The following is a 20483-nucleotide window of genomic DNA, read 5'->3' on the forward strand; positions in this document are numbered from 1 at the left end:
CACGTGTGGGCGCAGCGTGCACAGCACAAGAGTCCTATTAATACACATTGTACCAACACATGGGCCAAACACTGTTATTGTTCCTAGTGTCACGCGGCCCTGATGCATAGTGCTGCAAGAAAGGGGGTTAGGTTACGTCACGTTTCATTCAAGGCACTTTTATAGACCCCCCCCAAAAAACGAGCTAGTAGATGTGCATAAGGTCATTCATTGGAAGAGGGCCCCTTGAAAGAGGTATAGCACCTACCTTAAGTCACCATAAAAAGACCCCGTGGTCCTCATGGCAGCATTTGTTTCATCGAGAGAGAATGTAATATGCAAAGACTTACCCGGCGCTGCTCAATGCAGGGGATCTTGGTAGTAAAAAGTCAGGTCTAAGACACTCTCAGAATCCGAAGGCAAAGACCCTGTCATTCTGGGAGGCTCAGGACCCCCACAGCAGCGCTCCCACACCTGGGAATTCAGACCACGCAGGGTGGAATAACCTGTGTTTCCTCATTGGCAGGGGAGTTCGGGTTTGCGGCTAGACTTCCAGGGAAGGATTCTGCCACATTACATCTGACTGAATCGGTCTTTGGAAAACCCAGCGCTTGCAGTACGCCGCATGCAGAATTAGGGCATATTTGGGAACCCTGGTTCGATTGGGACCATCCTTTAATAGCTGAATTGGGCATTCAGAGATTCTTAGACCGACGACCAGAATATTTTAAGAAGGGACATGACAATGGCACATTGGAAGCAACCATTTGATTCAATAGTTTTCACGAGGGGCACCTAACTGCCCTTACGGTGTATCTGATGACCAGCACTCCTTGTAAAATGCCCATTAAGTGAGGACCCGTCCTTGTCATTGGGAAGGGTGGCGGGGGAACGCACGGTGCCCAGAGACCAGACCAGAGAGTTCATTTCATGTAAAGAATTTAACACTTTTCTCTCTCGGTGCATCTGCAGCTAAACGCCCTTTACAGTGCTCCTAGGATTAGAAAATGTACGTTTCCTGAGCCAGATGGCGCAGCCATCATCTTTCTGAAAGTTCCATGGTAGACTGCGTAACTCTTCAATATAGTCTGCGACAATGCGAAAGAAGCTGCATCCATGCATCGGTGCTACAAAGTAAGGACATGGACCTTCCCCTCCCCCACATGCATGCATCTCCAAGAAAGTAGACAAGAATTAGTGGCGAAACACGAGTGCATCTGGTGAAATTACACAGTTGTCAACGAGCAACATTAGATTTCCCACGAGGAGCTCCCACTATCAGAATTACGCACAAAGGCCCCATGAAAAAAGACACAGGAAGTTAAGATATTTTTTGCAAGTTCAGCCCAGCCTGACTTCGTTTTCAGAAATGTTCATCCTATAGGAAGAATACATTATTAATAGATCTACTATCTATCAGATTGCACCATTTAAGCCTAGAGTCCAAGGCGAGTGGTCAATGTAAAGGCCAGGCAGCAATAAAGTAGAGCTCTCTACCTCCATGGCCCAACAGTCAGACAAGAATAACCCAGAAAGACAGAGCCTCCCTGTCTAATACCTTCGGAGACAGGATTCCCTGCCAAGCCATACGATATGAGGTGATATCTAACTATAGATCCCGCGAGCCGCTTGGTGACTTCAGAGCGGATGAAGCCGCAGAGCTGGATCCTGTGGGCGGCCGCACACACTCAAGGTCATCTATACAACCTTCTATGCTATGGCTGTAGGTGGGTCATCCCAAAAACCCCCATGCACACATGAGCTCTCTCATATTTATCAGGGGACAGCCTGCTAGCATGACAAACAACACGTGTTTTACACACATCGCGGATTCAAAGGCCAAGTTTACACATGGCTTGTGAGCGGGCTTAGGTTAGACAAGCGAAGACACAAGGTGAGTCAGCTGGCGCTTTTTTTAGGCAGTCCACCAGTGCCTGTCAGGAAAGAGGCCAGCAGGGTTATGTAAACAAGGGACATGTGATGCCTGAAATGTACCTAAAGCTGTTTGTATCCGTTGTAAAGATGCCACAAATAGCAGCCGCTCTGCTCTCATTGGCCAACATCCTACACTGTTATGGATGTAAAACAAGTTTTAGAGACCGACCCATGACTGCCATATGTTGCATACAACCTTCAGGTCTACTCAGAAGTCTAAGGCATTCAGTAAAGTCCCTAGGTAAGGCTGTTGTGAACACAAACCTCGGAGTTTTGCTTCCAGTTGGCATTAGGAAAAAAATGTGTACATTTTGCACTGATGCAGTATTTTTCTCACACAAATGCAGAGCTTTGCAACTCCGTACTGGGTAAAACGTGGTATTACCCAATATCTCCAATCTGACCTGTGGAGATTCAATAGGTGTACTACCACACCAAGGAAAAACGAGACACCACATTATGAAAATGTCCAAAGATATTATTAACACTAAGGGCCTTATTAAGAGTTCTGCGGTCCATGGAACCGCAGAACCAGTGGTGGCGGTCCACCCGCTGTATAACAAGAACGGCAGTTGGACCGCTGCTACTGCCATGATCCTTGATCCTGCAGTGGTAGCGCAGCGATCTAAGGCAGCAATATACTGGTAGTGCCACTGCGGCACCGCCGAGCATATTACGAATTGCCTAACTGCGACCCTTTCCACGGCAGTGAGCCCCGCCATGAAAAGGATGGCCGTGAGGGAACCAGGTGGCCCATACAACTGTGCATGGGGGTGCATGCAGGGGGGCACATACTGTCGCCCCCTGTATTTTTTGCACCCCCTATTACTGCACGGAAAGAAATGCACAACATTGTGCATTTCAGTCCATGCAGGAACGGGCTGCAGCTCTCCTATGGCTGTGCCTTTCTAAGGCTCTCCTATGAGCCACAGAAATGCACCACCGTGAGACCGCCACCACAGGACCCCCCGCTAGCCTTATACTGTTAATTCAGCAGGCGGTCAGACTACTAGTTTGGCGGTCTGTCAGCGGGGTGCTAGCCGGGCAGTCTGCTGAGAGACCAACAAACTTGTAATTAGGTCCTAAGCAATATCGTACCACTCATAACTGGGACCGAAGTGCTAAAAATACAATTTTACAACTTTTTCAATAATCAGGTATATGAAACTCTTCTTCTAGCATATATAAGATTTAAGAAAATTAAAATGAAATATGATCTTCTAATTTAAATGAGTACATCAGAGAAGATAGCTCACACAAAGGAGTTCTGTGATCATTGCTAATCATCAGAAAAATATAAGGAATAGTGAGATTGTACGCGCAGAGTAAAGTGCCATGCAAGGGAAGGAAAAGTGGGTTCTGATGATAGGAAAGCTTGCATTATAAAGTGTAGATATTCCCTACCTTCAAATAATGAGTCTTTGATGGAATGCGGACCATTCAGGTTTCCAGCAGAGTTCTTTGATGTACTCTCATGTTATGGGTGTGCTATCATTACCTTCAAGGTGTAATATAGCACGGGAAGCTAGTGCATGCATGTAGCCCCTCCTGCCAGAGCGCCCCTATATATGAGAATACCCTCAGTTCCAGCTCCAGCAAATGCTAATTTATTACAGAGAACGCGCAGTTATGGCAAAGGTCTCCACAGAGTACCAGTGCACACTTTCCAATCCTGTATTTCTTCCTACTGAAAGTGGGAACACTGCAAGCAGGCTTCAGAACTCCTACTCACTGAGGTGCCACAAGAGTGATATCCCAAGGGGAATAGTGTCAGGGCTTTTTTTGGGTGGCACACCCTCCTAATAAATACATTTTCTGATAAATAGTTGGGTACTGGTTCTTTCAGTCCGGTATTGTGAGATGTCACTTGGATTTCACCAGGGATGTTTGCATACACACAGACAAAAATGCGCACACACTCTCACTCTCTGTTTTGAAAGTCCCCAAAATATTGGTTATTTTACAAAATGTTGTACTCCTACTAATCCACATTCCTCTCCCTTTCCATTGCGCCTTATGCCCCTCTCAAGCACCCTGCTTGTGTATTATGGACTGAACCATTATATGCCAGCCCGATAGTTGGAAAATCTGAGGCACCCCCAAAACATACTGACCAAGCTACGCCCCTGAGTATCCCCCGTTCTACCTCTTTGTTCCTATTTATTTTAATAGAGAGAATGTGCTGCTGTGAAGCTGTGCTCTGGTAAGGGGTGAATTTCGATGTAAAATCTGGTACTTTTCTTAAGAATGAGTGGGAGGGAGAAAACCCAGAGGACAGAGAGAAAGCAGGACACTTGACGCTAAGAGCCGGGGGCTCCTTGAAAATATATCCCCTGCATCAATAGTCCAAACACATAACCAAGCCCCTGTCTTTAAAGAGTTGAAGATGTTAAAAAGTGAACTTGTGCACAAAATATAAATGTATGAAAGGGACACAAAACTATACACCCATGGAGAGGACAAACTCATGGAAAAGCGTCTTGAAGACCGAAGAAGCACTGTTGACTGGACCGTCCACCGAGGTGAAGCCAGCCACTTGAATCTTGAGTGTGTAAGAACACAGGGGTGCCGCAGTCTATGAAGTTAAAGGGTTTGTGCACTTGACTCAGGCACATTTCTTTCATATTCCCTCCTCACACATGCAAAACTGTGCATGACTGGCTACGCTTTCTTCCCATCCATCTGGGCCCTTTTATAGGTGTGGGAAGAGCCTCATTCATGCTCATCATAGGGGTAACGTTCTTCGATCCATTCATCTCTTCATCCTCAAGTGTGCTTATTACTTAACAGGCACATGCAAGGGTCACCCAATAAAGGGCAAGCGCTTGGAACAGTAGGAGTAGCTTCACTTGGGCGCTTGACATTTAGATGGCTGGGCTGCGATTAGCTTATTTTGGATGCCAACATGCTTTTAATAATCATCTCACTAGAAAATAAATACATTCTGTGTACAAATGCAAACAGGTTTAAATCTACAGAAAACCCTGGTGTTGACGGCCTCTTTATCTGTGCATGGTCAACCAGTATTCTAGCAGAAGACCATATCCACAATATAATACTACAGAAATATCACACTAAAGTAAACAAGAAAATGAAAGATGGAATGCTTGAATTAATATCAGCCACTGGTAATCAATCGGGCTGCATTGTTATTTTGCACACCATATCACCTCAGTTTGGACCCAACCATATATAAATAGGTCTTGACCCTGCTGAAATGGGAACAGTCCAGCCCTTACTGCCAGGCCAGGTCCACCCTGAAGCAGAAGACAGGAAACACAGGACCAGTTTCACCTTAGTTAGGGCTCATCAGCAAGGTATAGCTTGGTTCCAAGGACACAGTGTGCACCTTATCCACGTCTGGGCACACCTGTCCCACTTCGGCAACTCACTAAAGTATACAAAAAAGTGCTGGATTAAATGCTTGAACTAATCTGAGCTACTGGCAATTACTTGGGGCAGCATCCCAGTCCTTTGTTATTTTGCACACCATGCCACCTAGTTTAGACCCAGCTGTTAGACCTGGCTTTTTCAGTGGGTTTATCCCCAGACGTTTTGCTTTTTGGCCTCCTGGTTTTGACTCTGGTTTTTTTGGTGTTAGGACTCTGGGCACTTTACCGCTGCTGATCACTGCTAAAGTGCCTATGCTCTCGCTACAAATTGTTACTATGGATTGGTGTTTCCATAATTGGCTTATTTGATTTACTAGTAATTCCCTAGTACAGTGTGCTGTGTGTGCCCTGGGCCTGTAAATCATTTGCTGCTAGTTGGCTTGCAGCACTGATTGTGCCATCCACATGAACAGCCAGTAAATGTAACTCAGACCTGCCACTGCAGTGTCTGTGCACAGTTCGGTAATGCCATGTCGACCTGGCAAGTGCACCTACTTGCCAGGCCCTAACCATCCCTTTTCTTACATGTAAGACACCCTTAAGGTAGGCCCAAAGTAGCCCCATGCGCAGGGTGCAGTGTATGTTAAAGGTAGGACATGTACTGAGGGTACTGAGGTGTGTGGCATGTCCTGATAGTGAAATACAGTGTATTTCTTTTTTAACTATTGAAAGGCTATCTGTCCTATAGGTTAGGAAGGGAGTTTATTTATAACATCTTATAAATATAACTTCCCATTGGGACAAGATAGAATGATGAAGTTTAGTATGCCTGAACTCAGAATATAAAAATGCATCTTTTAGTAAAGAATATTTTTATTGTGTGTGTTTGAAAATACCACTTTTAGAAAGTGGGTATTTTCTTGCTTAGCCATCCTGTGTACTTCTGCTGGTTTGTGGATAGACTGTCTGGCTTTGGAGTGACAGGGGCTGAGGATGTTCCTTCCTCTCAGATGGCCACTGGGTGCTGTGGGGGGTTGATGTGTGTCCAGCCTTTCCTGAATGAATCAGGGCTGGGCTGAATAGACCTGGGCTGCCTTTAGAGTTGGGGTAGGAGATTTCTTTCACACCTGAATGGGCCTGCTCTGCCTTGGACAATGCTGTCTCCACCTCCTGCCGGGCAGCTGCACCAGAGAGGACCAAACAAGTCTGGCTGGGCAACGACACTCTCTGCCTCCGGAGAACAAATAATTTGTACTGTAAAGAGTGGGACCCAGACCCCAGAATTTTAGATTACTGCTGAAATAAGGAACCTGCCAGGAACAAGAACTGGGAAAGCTGGAGGAGGAGTACTGCCCCTTTGCTCTGTGCTGTTGGCCTGATGTGGTTACATCTGTCTTGGGTAGGGAAATGACTGGACTGTGCTTTCATCATCCTGCTGTTAGAGTTTTTTCCAAGGGCTTGAAGTAGAGCTTGCCTCCTGTTCTGAAGTCTCAGGAACACAAAGAATTCACCCCCAGTCCCACCTGAATTCCTTTGCGAGGAGGTCTGACCTGCTCAGAGGTGCCTGCCACTGTTTTGGACCTCTGGAGGTAACTTTGGGACTGGAAACTGCAACAACTGTGAAAATCGACGCATCATCTGTTTCCGACTTATCGCAGCGGTGCGAGAAGAATTTTCCGATGCATTGCCACTGCCGAAGAATTGACGGAGCGCCTGCTCGCAGCTGAAGTGTCTGCCGTGCGACGAATCCTGTGCACCTACCGCTGACGTCCGAGATCACCGCACCAGTTTTTACGCAGGCCCTGTCGGTGGGGGGGGGGAGGAAACCGAGGCATCAAGGGGGCGCAGCTGAAATCATCACAGCGCATCCAGGGTCTTCACGCATCGCATCGTACCGGATCATCATGCATCGCATTGAAGCGTCAAGTCTGCACATCATTGGGGACGCAGTAAGAAACTGACGCATCAACTCCTCTCTGGTAAGGAACCGAAGCATCACCTCCCCTGAGCAGCAGTAAGGAACCAACGCATCACCTCCCCCGGAGCAAGGAACTGACGCATCACCTTCCCTGAGTATAAGGAACCAACGCATCGAGGGGACACAGCTGAAATCATCACAGCGCATCCCGGGTCTTCACACATCACATCGAAGCGTCAAGTCTGTCGCATTGTTGGGGGACGCAGTAAGAAACTGATGCATCACCTCCTCTCTGGTAAGGAACAGACGCATCACCTCCCCTGCGCAGAAGTAAGGAACCGACACATCACCTCCCCCGGAGCAAGGAACTGACGCATCACCTTCCCTGCGACCCTTTTTGCTTGCCTTTTTTCAACGCAGCCAAGGTACTTTGTGTAAAAGTGTTGCATCCCACATTTTCTTGGAACAGAACTGTTTCTACCTTTTAAGAATCATGTTTTTAGTACTGTATTGCGGATTTTTGTTGTTTTGGTGTTGTTTTGGTTTAGATAAAGATTACTTATTTTTCTAAACTGGTGTGGTGTCCATTTGTAATGTTTCCACTGTTAATGTATGTGTTCACAAACGCTTTACACACTGCCTCTGAGATAAGTCTGTCTGTTCATGCCAAGCTACCAAGGGGGTGAGCAGGGGTTATTTTAGAAGTGTATCCCCCTTACCCTGACTAGGAAAAAGGGTCCCCACTTGGACAAAGGTGCAAACCCTTGCCAACTAGAGACCCCCATTTACAACACCAGCCATATGCAAATCAGTCTTGATCCTGCTCCAATGGGTACAGTCCAGCACGAACGGCTAGGCTCGGTCATCCCTGAACTGGAAACAAGCAACTCAAGACCGGTTTCACCCTAGTTAGGGCCCATCAGCCTGGTATAGCTTGGTTCCAGTGACAGTCACTTATCTTCACAATATTGTGGTATCAGATATTTGTCTAAGATATTTTTGCTCAGTGAACCATACTAAGGCTGCAGGTGTAGAAAGAGGCCTTAAGGCACTTAGTGCAGGGGTGGTGCTGGGTGCGTGCACTTGTCAATTTCCTATATTTGCAATATACAGGCAAGTATGTAGGCATTGTCTGTTCAGGGCTGAGCTTTGTCATTGAAGATGAAATGTTCACGTATTTCTTCTATTTCCTTGTTTGATACTAACAATAATTGATTTTGGAGACACATTTAAACAAAAAAATTGGTAGGAAGGCTGTAAATTGAAGTCTTTCAGTTGTGAACAAATACTGTAGACAATACTATCCCCTTCCTTTCACTGACAGCGCGGCTTGTACTGGCGTGGATTGTGTGCTATCAATAATAACAGGAAAAGTTAACTACCTGAAGCAAAAGCTGTTTTCAGAGAGGTGAAGGGAAAAGTAAAACAGGATGTGGTGGCCTTTTCAACAAATAGTATGAAATTGACAGCGATTCTCTCCTTGCACTTACATCTAATATTAATGGATTCTGCGCATCAGATGTAGCCAAACCCATGTTAAAAACAGCACGCTGCTGTGCAGCAGCGAACAATGATGATGGCGTGCCCCAAAGAACAAAGATGCTTTACCTAATGCTTTAGACAGGGGACGTATTGCATTACCACCCGCTTAACTCCTGCTCCAAAGCGACGGACACACCTAGCGACACATGCGCCCTTTGTGCCCCGCAGCACCTGGCCCTGCATCAGATTTCCACTGACAGTGCTCGTTTATAAATGTCACACAAGGATAAGCCTTGCTTTGGTCCATGCTGAGGCGACCTTCTTGGGATTCTGAGCTACCTGTGCAGGGACAGCCCTGGCTGAAACCAATCCCATCCTGCACGCAGCTCCTCAGACCCCAGGGCCCGAGCTACTAACTGCAGGGCGCACTCAGAGCCCGTTTTCAGTTCCTGCCTTTTGTTCTCGGTTATATATATATACACACCCGATGTGACTTATGAGATGCACAGAGCACTGCGCCGCCATCTTTACTTCATTGTATGTAAGGTTATATATACACACACCCCACTGGATGCGACTTATTAGATGCACTGCGCTGCCATCTTTACGTCATTGTATGTAATTAGCGCCCTACAATTGTTTGATTAGTACTACTATATATAACACAACATGTAGATATTTGTTCCTACATATAAATCATATTTAGCATTGCGGGTGGCTTTCTGGCTCTTTTTGTTCACATAGCATCATTTCTTCAGTCTCCAAGGGAGCTACGGTGGGAACCCGCGATAGAACCCCTACACCTGGTCATACATGTTGATGAATACTTTCCTCTCTAGGGCCCCTTCTGTTGTCACAGTGACTGCACCAGGTACTCTGCGTCACAGAGTTGCCCCTTATTATTTTGTTCTCTGAATCCATGCGACAGAAGTTCTTCATGCCATAGTGGCATGGCAGGAGCTCTGTGGCTTGAGTGAGTTCTTAAGCTAAGCAGGGACCTAGTTTGGTCAGTAACACTGGGAGGAGTGGGGGGGAGAGGGTGCGAGCTTCAGATTTCTCGACAATCACGCTGGCATATATTGTTAAAATACTTTATATGACAAGCCGAACTCATAAAGGGGCTCAAGAAGCAGTGGAAAGGGAGAGGAATGAGGCTTGGTAGGAGTACTAAGGCAGAGAAACAATATTTTGTGTAAAATAAACAAGATTTCTGGGCTTTCAAAACAGATGAGAGAGAGGGTTTGTGTGCACTTGTCAGTGTGTCTGCAAAAACCCCAGTTGGAACCCAACAGCCACCTGCCTCATCATATCCGACTGAAAGTACCTGTAACCAACTATTTATCAGGAAACCCCTCCCCCCCCCCAATAATTGTAATACCTCCCAAAAAACCATGAAGCTCGGCCCCTGAAGATAAACTATCTAAGCGAGAGTCCATCTTCTAGACGCACGTGTCCTTCACTCCCTGGGGGTTTCTTCCAATGGTTGGGCCTTCTATGTGATATTCCATTTTTTCAACTGAGCAACAAGGGGCTTCCAGCCCCTGAATGGTTAAAATCGTGGCCTCGGATGAGGTGGGGGAAAAAGAAGGTTGGAAGAGGGCAGGTCAGCCCATTTTCCTTATATACCCTGTTACCCCTAAATTACCTCTTTATTTGTCCGTTTTTAGAAGCAAGGCACACAGAAAACAATCTTTGTGGCTTATTTCCGAATCAAGCGTTGTGGAAAGCACAATGCTGGATGGACGGCTCTGGACCGTGATGCACTGCGCACAGCTGCAGGGAAGCCATGCTCAGACCTGGCGGCAGGCACCGCTTCACTAATGGCCTCGCCGCGCGCTCAGTGGTCTATTCCAAAGGGCGCCCTGGAGCTCAAGGTCAAGCCCTCTGAGCTTCGATCTGTCTGCTAACACTTCCAACTAGCAGGTCCCCCAGCGACAGCGATTTCACGAAGAGAGCGGCGCAAAGCACCTCACCGGGATAATGAAGCGCTTTTCATGTAGCAAAGACAGCGGTGCACTATTTACACCTTTCTAATTGCACATCTTCTGGGAGTGCCCAATGCACATAGAACTGAGGACATGCCTTACTTTCTTATTATCACTCATGGGTGCACCTTTGATGAATCAAGGCGCCAAGTTCATGGAGGTCAATTCACCAAAATGCCTCCAATAGCGGAAGTGACTTCACACGGCTTTTGACCTTACTGACACAAAAGGAACTGAATTTTTGACCTTTATTCTTCCCAGGAAGTGATGTGACTTCACCTTCAACCGGATATCACAAAAATTGACATCACTGAAGTTACATTATAACGGCATCAATAATGTAAACATACAGCACTTATGTCTCTTGTGTGCACCTATATTAGGGTGCGGACACCTTTGAATGTGGTGAGGTGTGATACATTACGTGCCCTCCACGTACTGAAAAAGCAAATGAACCAGAGCTTTTTTTTTATGGATTCGGGAATAAGGAGTTTTCCCCACAAGAAAATGTGAACTAATGGGTCAAGGAGGACATTTTAAAGCAACCTTTTCACATAAATCTGCTAAAACAGCATTTTTTTTTAAATATGTCTTTTCATGACGTGCCAATGCAATGAACCCGGCCGTTCCACAGGAGTGGATCCCTCTTTTCTTTAATACCTTCTATTGGGCTAGGACCAGCATTGTGCTATGGGGGCCACCAGTAAGTCTTGGATGCCCCCTTCTGCCAACAATTACATGTAATACTCGTCCCGGTGTTTTCCTAAAGTTATCTGATACATCACTTGTGCTGCGGGTAAAGGGACTTGTGCAGTAGAACTATACAAAAGCATGAGAGCCGCCAGGGTGGGCATCAATGCTTCAGATCACCAAGCGTGACGCCATGCTTCACCCGGAAGGAGTGACGGCACTGCAGCCTTTGAGGTTCTTTCAATTTAGGTCTGGCGGAGACAGCCTCCTTGCCTCGCCAGCCTCCTTGCCTCGCCAGCCTCATGCTTTTCTACATTGTATATACATACACAGTATATATGTACAGTTGTGGTGGTTACAAATCAAAAGCACAAAGAACTAGCAATGGCATGTAAAAGAAGGCATGCAAAAGGCTGCATTTTGTACTCCCTTTCCCGTCCTAGCACATAGCAGCCAGTGCGTCAGCCGACACTCACACAGGCACTGTGCTCAGCCAACACTTCGAGGGCTCACTCAGCACTCACGGATGCTAGACACAGAACTCATGCTATAAACACTCACATGGACCTCACCCTATCCTCGCACAGACACATCATTCACACAGGCACAATGCTCTCCTGACACTTACATAGGGATAGCGACTGTCCTATCATCGCACACTGCAGACAGACCGTTTGTCTTATACTCACACAGGAGATGACGCACTCATGTTACACTCACTCACACAGCACTCACATAAATCTCACTCTGCCCTCTCACAGCACTCGCCCTTCCCTCATACAGGCACAACACTCACTCGATTCTCTTACAGGAAGGAAGGGAGCAAGCCAGGAATCACAGGTGCGACCTCTGGCGACCCCTAAATGATGTCGATGTCCAACTTGCTTAGAAGTAAACTGATTAACCGCCACCAACCTCGAACAGGGAATGAAAAACGTAAACACCTGTATCACCAATTGCGCAGATAGCACCATCCCCATCAAGAACAACATCCAGAGAAAATCCACCAAAAAGGCCAGCTGGTATACCCAAGAACTCAGAACAGCGAAACGAGACAGCAAACAGTTGGAGAGAAGATGGCGCACCAGCAAGGACACCTCTGACAGGGCAGCCTTCAAGACCTCTATTAACCTCTACCACAGCATGCTGAGGGCAACAAAGAAGACAGCCCTTTCCGCATGCATTGACACCAGCTCCAACACCACCAAGGAACCTTTCAACATCGTTAAGGAATTCTCCAACCCGGCAGCCAGCAAAAACAACATCACATCCTCACAGGGGCTGTGCAACAACCTTGCCTACTTCTTCCACAACAAGAGATCACAACCATATACAGAAACTTTGAACCCCAACCCACACCTATGGACTTCCTCGACAGATATGCCACCACCGTAACTGGCACAAACCACACACTGACCACCTGGAACATCCCCTCCATCCAGGACACCACCTACACAATGAAATCCATCCACTCAGGAGCTCCCAGAGACCCATGCCCACAGCACATATTCAACCTCGGAAACCAAAGGATCAGTCAGGAACTCACCACCCTACTCAACACCTCTCGAACCACTGCAACATTTCCTGATGCCCAGAAACACGCTGAAGTCATACCACTACTCAAAAAACCCTCCACCGATGCCAGCCAAACAGCAGCTTGGATCCTCCTCGAGCTATCAACAGCCCACAAGACTCCACATCAGCATCCATGGGGGCGTGCTCAGGTGGATCACCTCCTTCCTCACTAGAGGAACCCAGATGATCCACCTCCCACCTTTCACTTCTGAACCCAAAGAAATCACCTGAGGTGTCCCCCAGGGCTCAGCCCACGCTCTTCAACGCATATATAACGCCACTAGCCAACATCGTCAGATCTCATGGTCTCAACATAATTTCCTACGCAGACCACATCCAACTCATCTTTTCCCTCACCAATGACCCAAGGTCCACAGATGCATGAGAAACATCGTCGACTGGATGAAGAACAACAGCCTGCAGCTGAACACCGACAAGACAGAAGTACTGATCTTTGGCAACAGCAGCAACACATGGAGCGACTCCTGGTGGCCATCAGACAAGAAGCTCACAACAAGCTCACCATCAAATCACAGATCAACGCTGTCTCCTCCGCCTAATTCCTCACTCTGCATAAGCTACGTAACAGTGGTGTCGCAAAATCCCCCGCAGCCCCTGCGGTGCGAGGGGCCGCCAAGCTCCAGGGCCTCCCTTCGGCATGGGCAGGTCCCTGACCTGAAAGCTCCAGATTGGGTTTGGAGCGTGAGGGGCCCCCCTGCATGCACAAGTTCAAGTTCCGTTACGCCGCCGCTACGTAAGATCTTCAAGTGGCTAGCCCTACATTCGAGACGCACCATGACACAAGCCCTCATCACCAGCCGACTAGACTATGGCAATGCCCTCTACATAGGAATCGCCGCACACTTCCTACAGAGACTTCAGACCATACAGAACGCTGCAGCCACTCATCCTTGGCCTTCCCTAATGAACCCACCTCACACCCCAGCTCACCTCACACCCCAGCTCAGGAGACTTCACTGGCTCCCTGTACAGAAGAGATGCCAATTCAAGCTGTGTAGACCAATGCACACAAGGCTCTACACAAACAAGGGCCGACTACATTAACCACTGCCTGAACGTCCACCAACCATCGAGAAGACTACGCTCCGCTCCCTTTCACTTGCCCATACTCCCTGCATCTGCAGAAGTAGAGGACGCTCCTTCTCCCACATCGCAGCAAAGACCTGGAACAGCCTCCCCCGCACCTCTGGACCATCACCTCACTTCTAGAATTCCAAAACGCCCTCTAGACCTGGCTGTTCGAATAAGCCGTACTGCCTGCAAGCGCCTGAATACCCTAACAGGTGATTAGCCGCGCCTTATAAATCCTGATTGATTAAGAAAGCACACATGCAAACACCAGATGTTAGTCCAGTTTTTGTAGACTGACCCAAATACTACGTGCCACTTGACAACTCAAACTTTAGGTATATTTAAAGTTCACTGCCTTCCTACTTCATGACTTGAGCACAGGTGCAGTTTGGTGCCAGATCCAATTGCTGCGCCAACAGAGAAATATCATCTTGGATGTCAGAGACACTCCTCTTCCGGCTTGAGGGACACAGACACTGCTCCCAAAGGGCCCTATGGATATTTGTCAATGTCAGTCTTCTTTTACAGATCAGTCCATTTTTCCAATGTAATTAAATGCATTTATTTCCAAGCTTGAATGTGTTTTTTTCTCTCGTCAGGGATCCCCAAAAGGCAGCCCCCCCCATTAGCTTCTGCTAAGCAATACAGGGACAGCTCTGCCCAGATGCCATCAGGTACAGCAGAGACAGATGTGCCAATGTACCGTAGGCCATTAAAATGTTCGAAAACGGGCATTCATAATTTGGTTGCGATTCATGAAAAAATAGTCTACGTTACACATGTGGAAGGTGCTATTTACAGGTTTATCGCATGAGCAGACCATGCCTAGTGACCATATTATTTGTGATACTGAGATGCATAGAAACGGATGCTTATTCATTTCACATGCTAAATGGACTAAATTGTGAACAGGAGCAGGACAGAAAGGGCTCTATCAGAGAACAGTGATTAAATAGATCAACTAAACAACCACTTTTTCAATGCTGTTTGAATGGTCAAGAGCGATTATTCCCATCTAGTAGTCAGTGGTCCATGGTCCATTCATGAAATCAGATTCAAGTCTAAGCCCCCCAGATGCTCTTAAAGTTCAAAGAGACCAATATAGGTTGAACACCTAGCACTGGGTCACAACAGACACTGTATCAAGTCCTGTGCATTCATGTTAGCCAGATGCATTGTGGGTGCTTGGATTCTTGTTTGATCCCAATTAACTTGTCAGACTAGCACACCTGAAACCAATGATGTGTAGGTGGGAACTGCAGAAAGTGTCCGTCATGGACTGGAGAGAGGTCACCCTAGACTCATGGGACAGTCCGTGATCAGGAGAGAGAGCAGGGGGCGGGTGTGCTTGGGGAATTGTCAAGAATTCCTGTCATACGAGGGGAGGAAAACGGTAACCAGCGAAAACGGACTACATCTCCCAGGACGCTTAGCGGTTGAGAGGTTATGTAAACAGGAGAGCTGTTACATAACTCAAGGGAAACACGCCCTTATGTAAACAGGAGAGCTGTTACATAACTCAAGGGAAACACGCCCTTATGTAAACAGGAGAGCTGTTACATAACTCAAGGGAAACACGCCCTTATGTAAACAGGAAAACACGCCCTATAAAGGGAGGAACCGGGAGGTACAAGGCTGTCGGATATTGTGTTTACACCGACGTACCTGCTTCGTGAAGAGCAGTGTTCCGGAGTGGTGCTCCAGTAAGGCAAGAACGGAGGTAGGTCGAGTCGTTACTCCCTGGGCCTTGTCTTGCCCCATCGTCACCTGTGAAGGACCCGGAAGCTCTACCGGTCAACCATTGAGCTTCGCTTTTTGACTCGGCTGAGTCCAAGCGCAGTGGCGCTTTTGCTGGTTGGAGTCGTAACTCCCAGCCCGACCAGAGACACAGGGACTGCCAGCTGTAACGCACACCAGGAGGTGTTTGCCGCGTTACAGACTCGGAAGTCCACAGGATCGATCGAACGGCTGCTCTCGGTTCAGTCGTCTTGCTTGTGATTGGGGTATCGGTGACGCATCACCAGGAGGTGACTCCGCGTCCCGGTGCAGTCTGAGGAAGAGGTTGAGCGGCTGCTCCCTTCAGGTAGAGACCCCGGCTGGGTGTTTCCCTGACTCCTCGATTCTCCCCAACACTCTTCGTGCCCCTCACAGCCTACCGATTGGCATTGTCGGCCATTTCATTTCTGCCCTCTGTTGGCATACGCCGGGATCGGCGTATATGCAGAGGACGGTTAGGACCATCCGTGCTGTGGGCTGGTAACGTACTTAGCCTGGAGGATTCCAGTGACTATAACTTTTGTTTGTTCTTTGTATGTTATTTGCCTTCATTAAAAGAACTAACCCTTCACAAGTGGTTGCGTCCTCATTGTCGTGTCTGTTAAACGATCCTGAGACGTTCAGGGCGTTACAGGAATAATAGTGTGCTCTCAACTTCATCTGCTTTAAATGCCCCGGAGGAGTGTGAAATGAGTGGTGAGAGAGACGCAATGCAAATAAGATGAACACCTACACAGTGGCACCTCATGAATATTCACAACTGTGTTAATGGTTTTAGCACATTTATTGGCACCTATATACTTATACCTGAATAATCCAGGTGTACCAGTGACAGATAAAGTGCGAAAATGCATACATTGTACCTGTTTATGTGGAGAAGGCACAGGAAGAGAATCATAGGAAAATATTATCCATGAAAAAAGGACCTCTAAAGATAATTCTACAAGTTGACTCATTTCCTAATACGGCATAGATTGTGCTCATGTATGCCCGGAGAAAACGAGCAAATTCAGGGAATGCAACTGAATACCATAAATTGATGTAACTTCCAAAACTCGCAATAACTTACACTCATCCCAGGATGTTTTATGAGTCCAGCAAACACTCATAAACGTTGACATTCCATAGGTTCAAGATGCGCTTCCTGAAATTTTAGAGTAATCTTCCTATCATGTTCCTATGTCCTTATTTTTACAGGAAAGGTATTGCCCTAACTTTAGAAATGTGCCTATAAACAAGATGTTACGACTGCCCTACATGCAACACCGGGCTCGACTGAAGGACACGTACTCCAAGCCTGGATTCTCCGGGCGAAGTGGCATTGGTTTTACCTGGTGCACATTAATACCCACACCGATAGTGGGTATGGTCTGCAATCACAAAAGTGTTTTTGGGCACATCAATCTTAATCCAACCAGAAAGGTATCTGAAGCCCTTTTCGCACAGCATGGCACTGTGTCTTTGGGTATCAAAGACACAGTGTATGCGTAGAGGACTGATGTATCTAAACACAGACTGGTTCTCAAAGTGGGCAAGCATAAGAAGAATGAATAACAAGGATACACATCTGCAAACTGATACAATGATGGTCAGTCTTGTAGGTGTCCTGACACTGTCCTCGGCTTTGTAGATATTGGTCAGATGTAACTAATGTTTTTAAACTCGTTTTCAGAGAATTTACAATCCATTCAACCAAACTATGTGCCCTAATTTGAATCATTATCAACCACTCATAATAAAATATATTTCAGGATAAGTTTGCGACTTCAGCATTAATAACAGCCAAATGACGCGCTGTGACATTAATTGCACACATTATCAATTTCAATAATACATAATGATCTATAAAGTGCCTTTGAATTGCATAGTACATCAGAAGTTATTGGCAAACCTAGTATGTGTAACTAACTAGAAATTTGAAATCATTAATAAAATCACGAAGTTATCCACAACATTTACATTAATATATTAAATAAATAGTCATCCCAGACGACCTAACAACTGCTTTGTCAGAAATTAATATATGTCAGTAAGAATCGAACAACAAATGTAATATTTGTACAAGATCTGTGAGAGGAACGGACGTATGTGATTCGTGTTTCTCTGTCTGCTCTGTTAAAATTTAGCAAATTATTATTTGTCAGGCTTTAATAACTTATAAATAGAAGTACATTTGAAAAGAGGCGAAATAATGAAAATAAAGCCTCCTGCAATTGCATTACTGGTTAACAAATAGAGATATGGACGCCAACTACATGAATATCTTATTTGGATCGGCACTATTATAGTATTATGGTCTCTGCCAAGCGCTGTAATGGCTGTTAAACGCCCTCTCCCTGAATTATAGGTGTCAGCTGTAGTTGAGGGCCTCTAACGGGAGAGAGGGCATTTAAAAAAGATGGTATAGCATGAGGCAGAAGGGCTATATTGCTATTAGAGCTCACTGAAGGATACATGCTCAAATTAAACGGGTAGAAACAGAAGATACACATTGGAACTTTGAGGCAGAATCCTGTGTTTCCATTAGCGCTCTCGTCTAATATACATTATAGTCCCTCGCTGAGGTCTATAATCGGTGTTAAAGGCTCAAGCCACAGGCGAGTGTCTATCACAATGGAGAGGGCCTTTAAAAATCTATATAGCCTGAGGCAGAAGGGCAATAATGCTATTAGAACTTTTCAATCTGAGTGTAAAATGTAAATAGACCGTGGGAAACAGAAAGGAAATCACTGGAAAGTTGGAGCAGAAGGTCTCTACCAGGCATAATTAGTCCCATGCAACGACATTGGCTTCAATAGAATGCTCAACATTCCAATGTTCTAATGACCCAAATATTTCACACGTATCTTCATTCAGGCTGCATTATGTTCCCTCTGGCCCAACTTGTGAGAACTTAATAAAGGCGGGTTTGAGTTTATGTTTTTGCTACATGCCATATCCCTTATGTTCAGGTACCAATAAGAATGACCCGAAGTTCAGTCCTTTGTTTATAAGGAAAGATTGGACATTTGAGTCAAGTGATGGAGACGGTATTGCTCTGGTAGATCTCCCTTCAAGCGGCCGATCAGAATCTCCTTTGACGCCTCAGATATAATCCCTCATATGCCTGATTATCTCGTGTCCTTGGCTTGTGCGCAATGGGAACTTCTGAATTTGTCTCTGTAGGTCTACGGTCATCTGGTGTTGTATAGTCTTATTCATTCCTCCATCAGTGCAGCACCACTGCCTGCAGAATTACTCCTGGCCCTACTTTCAAAATGTGGAGTCTCTCCTTGCATTCCAATATTGAAGAACATAATGCTTCAAAGTGGCAGCATAAAAGTGCTGATGACATTAAGTGCCAAGCACAGTTTTTGTCACCGAAAATGAAGTGACATTTCATCTCCTTACCAATCACTCACAGCACTGGGGACAATTAAATGGTTCAGTGGCATCCCAGCACCTTAATGCTGGTTGGTGGCGCCCTAGGCAGTTGCCTTACATCACCTTTAGTAGTAGAGACTAAGTCCTGGGAGGGAGTGCTTGAGACGCCTTTCCTGTAGCTATCAAAGACAAGTGCTGATTGACTTGTTTGCCCGTGCAGCGTACCCTGCCTTCACCCTTCCCAGTTATTTAAGGGGGAAGGACATGGATTAACAATGAAGCCGTTGAGAAGTGAGAGGGGTGGACATTAAAAACAGCATTTTGGGAGATTCACAAATGAGGTTTCATTTGAAGTAGTTTTGGAGACATTGATGAAGTGGTGGAAGCATGTTTTTGACTGCCATTTTAATTATTTAAATGACATTGTGCGATTGTTAACAGCCATGCTTGAAAAGAAATCTCCTGTGGAGCCATAGGTGATATGCAAGAGGTGGTTGACACATTCGTAACTATGGCAACTAATTGCATGGTAGAGTATCTAACCTTCTAAAGTTATTATTAGTTTAGTTTTGTTGTTGTGAATAGCCTGATCTTGAAATTCGTACCTCAAACTAAAGTCCATCAGACCGCATCCTCTACAACATGGTCCACACATTGACAGAATTAGTCGGTTGGACGTCGCTTGGGGCCCCAGACACAGAAGGAACTGAATGGCCGAACTACTACTTGAGGAATATCCGAGTACTTCAAAACATCCACGTCACTGCGTGCTTTTCCCAGATTTAAAATACTTATAGCTCAATGGAATTCATATTCTTGTAGTGTAATAAAGTTTTCAAGATTAAGTACAAAAAAAACGCGCTTTTTGGTTGGTTGCAAAATATGGGGAAATATACGAGAATTGATGAAAAACTGATTTCAAATATTTTCTCAGACAAAAGCTGACCAACATTATGTTTCCCCTGAACTTCTATTATTTTAATTTCAGATCTGCAGTCTTGGCACACATAGCTTGGATTCACAAACACAAAAGGAATGATAGCATGGAGTCCTTAAAACAGTAGCGGCAGGTATGACCGTTTCGTCTTTAGACGCCACACCTTCACCTTATGTACTCGCCAGGCGCCTGCTAACGCCACAGGTGATCAGTTAAGAAACACTGACAGATATACTGGAGGATAATGACGGGCTCGAGAAACTGAGGGCTCAAGGCAAGCTGGGAGGCCTTAACCCAACAGGTCATACATTATCAGGGATTCCCCGAGCGGCTTCTGCTCACAGGTCCAGGTGCTCTAATAGGATCAGGGTAAGTGGAGGCAGCAATCAGCCCGAGAGCTGCTGCCATGCACGCGCTTC

The 20483-nt window shown here is 46.2% G+C and overlaps 1 protein-coding gene across 10 annotated transcripts in view; it reads right to left on the minus strand.

Annotated features, from left to right (window-relative positions):
• TSPAN9 (tetraspanin 9) overlaps positions 1–20483 on the minus strand; it is an 828427-nt gene that overhangs the window by 302101 nt on the left and 505843 nt on the right. The window lies entirely within an intron of this gene.

Source organism: Triturus cristatus, chromosome 4_1, assembly GCF_964204655.1.
Source record: "Triturus cristatus chromosome 4_1, aTriCri1.1, whole genome shotgun sequence".
Taxonomy (NCBI): Eukaryota; Metazoa; Chordata; class Amphibia; order Caudata; family Salamandridae; genus Triturus; species Triturus cristatus.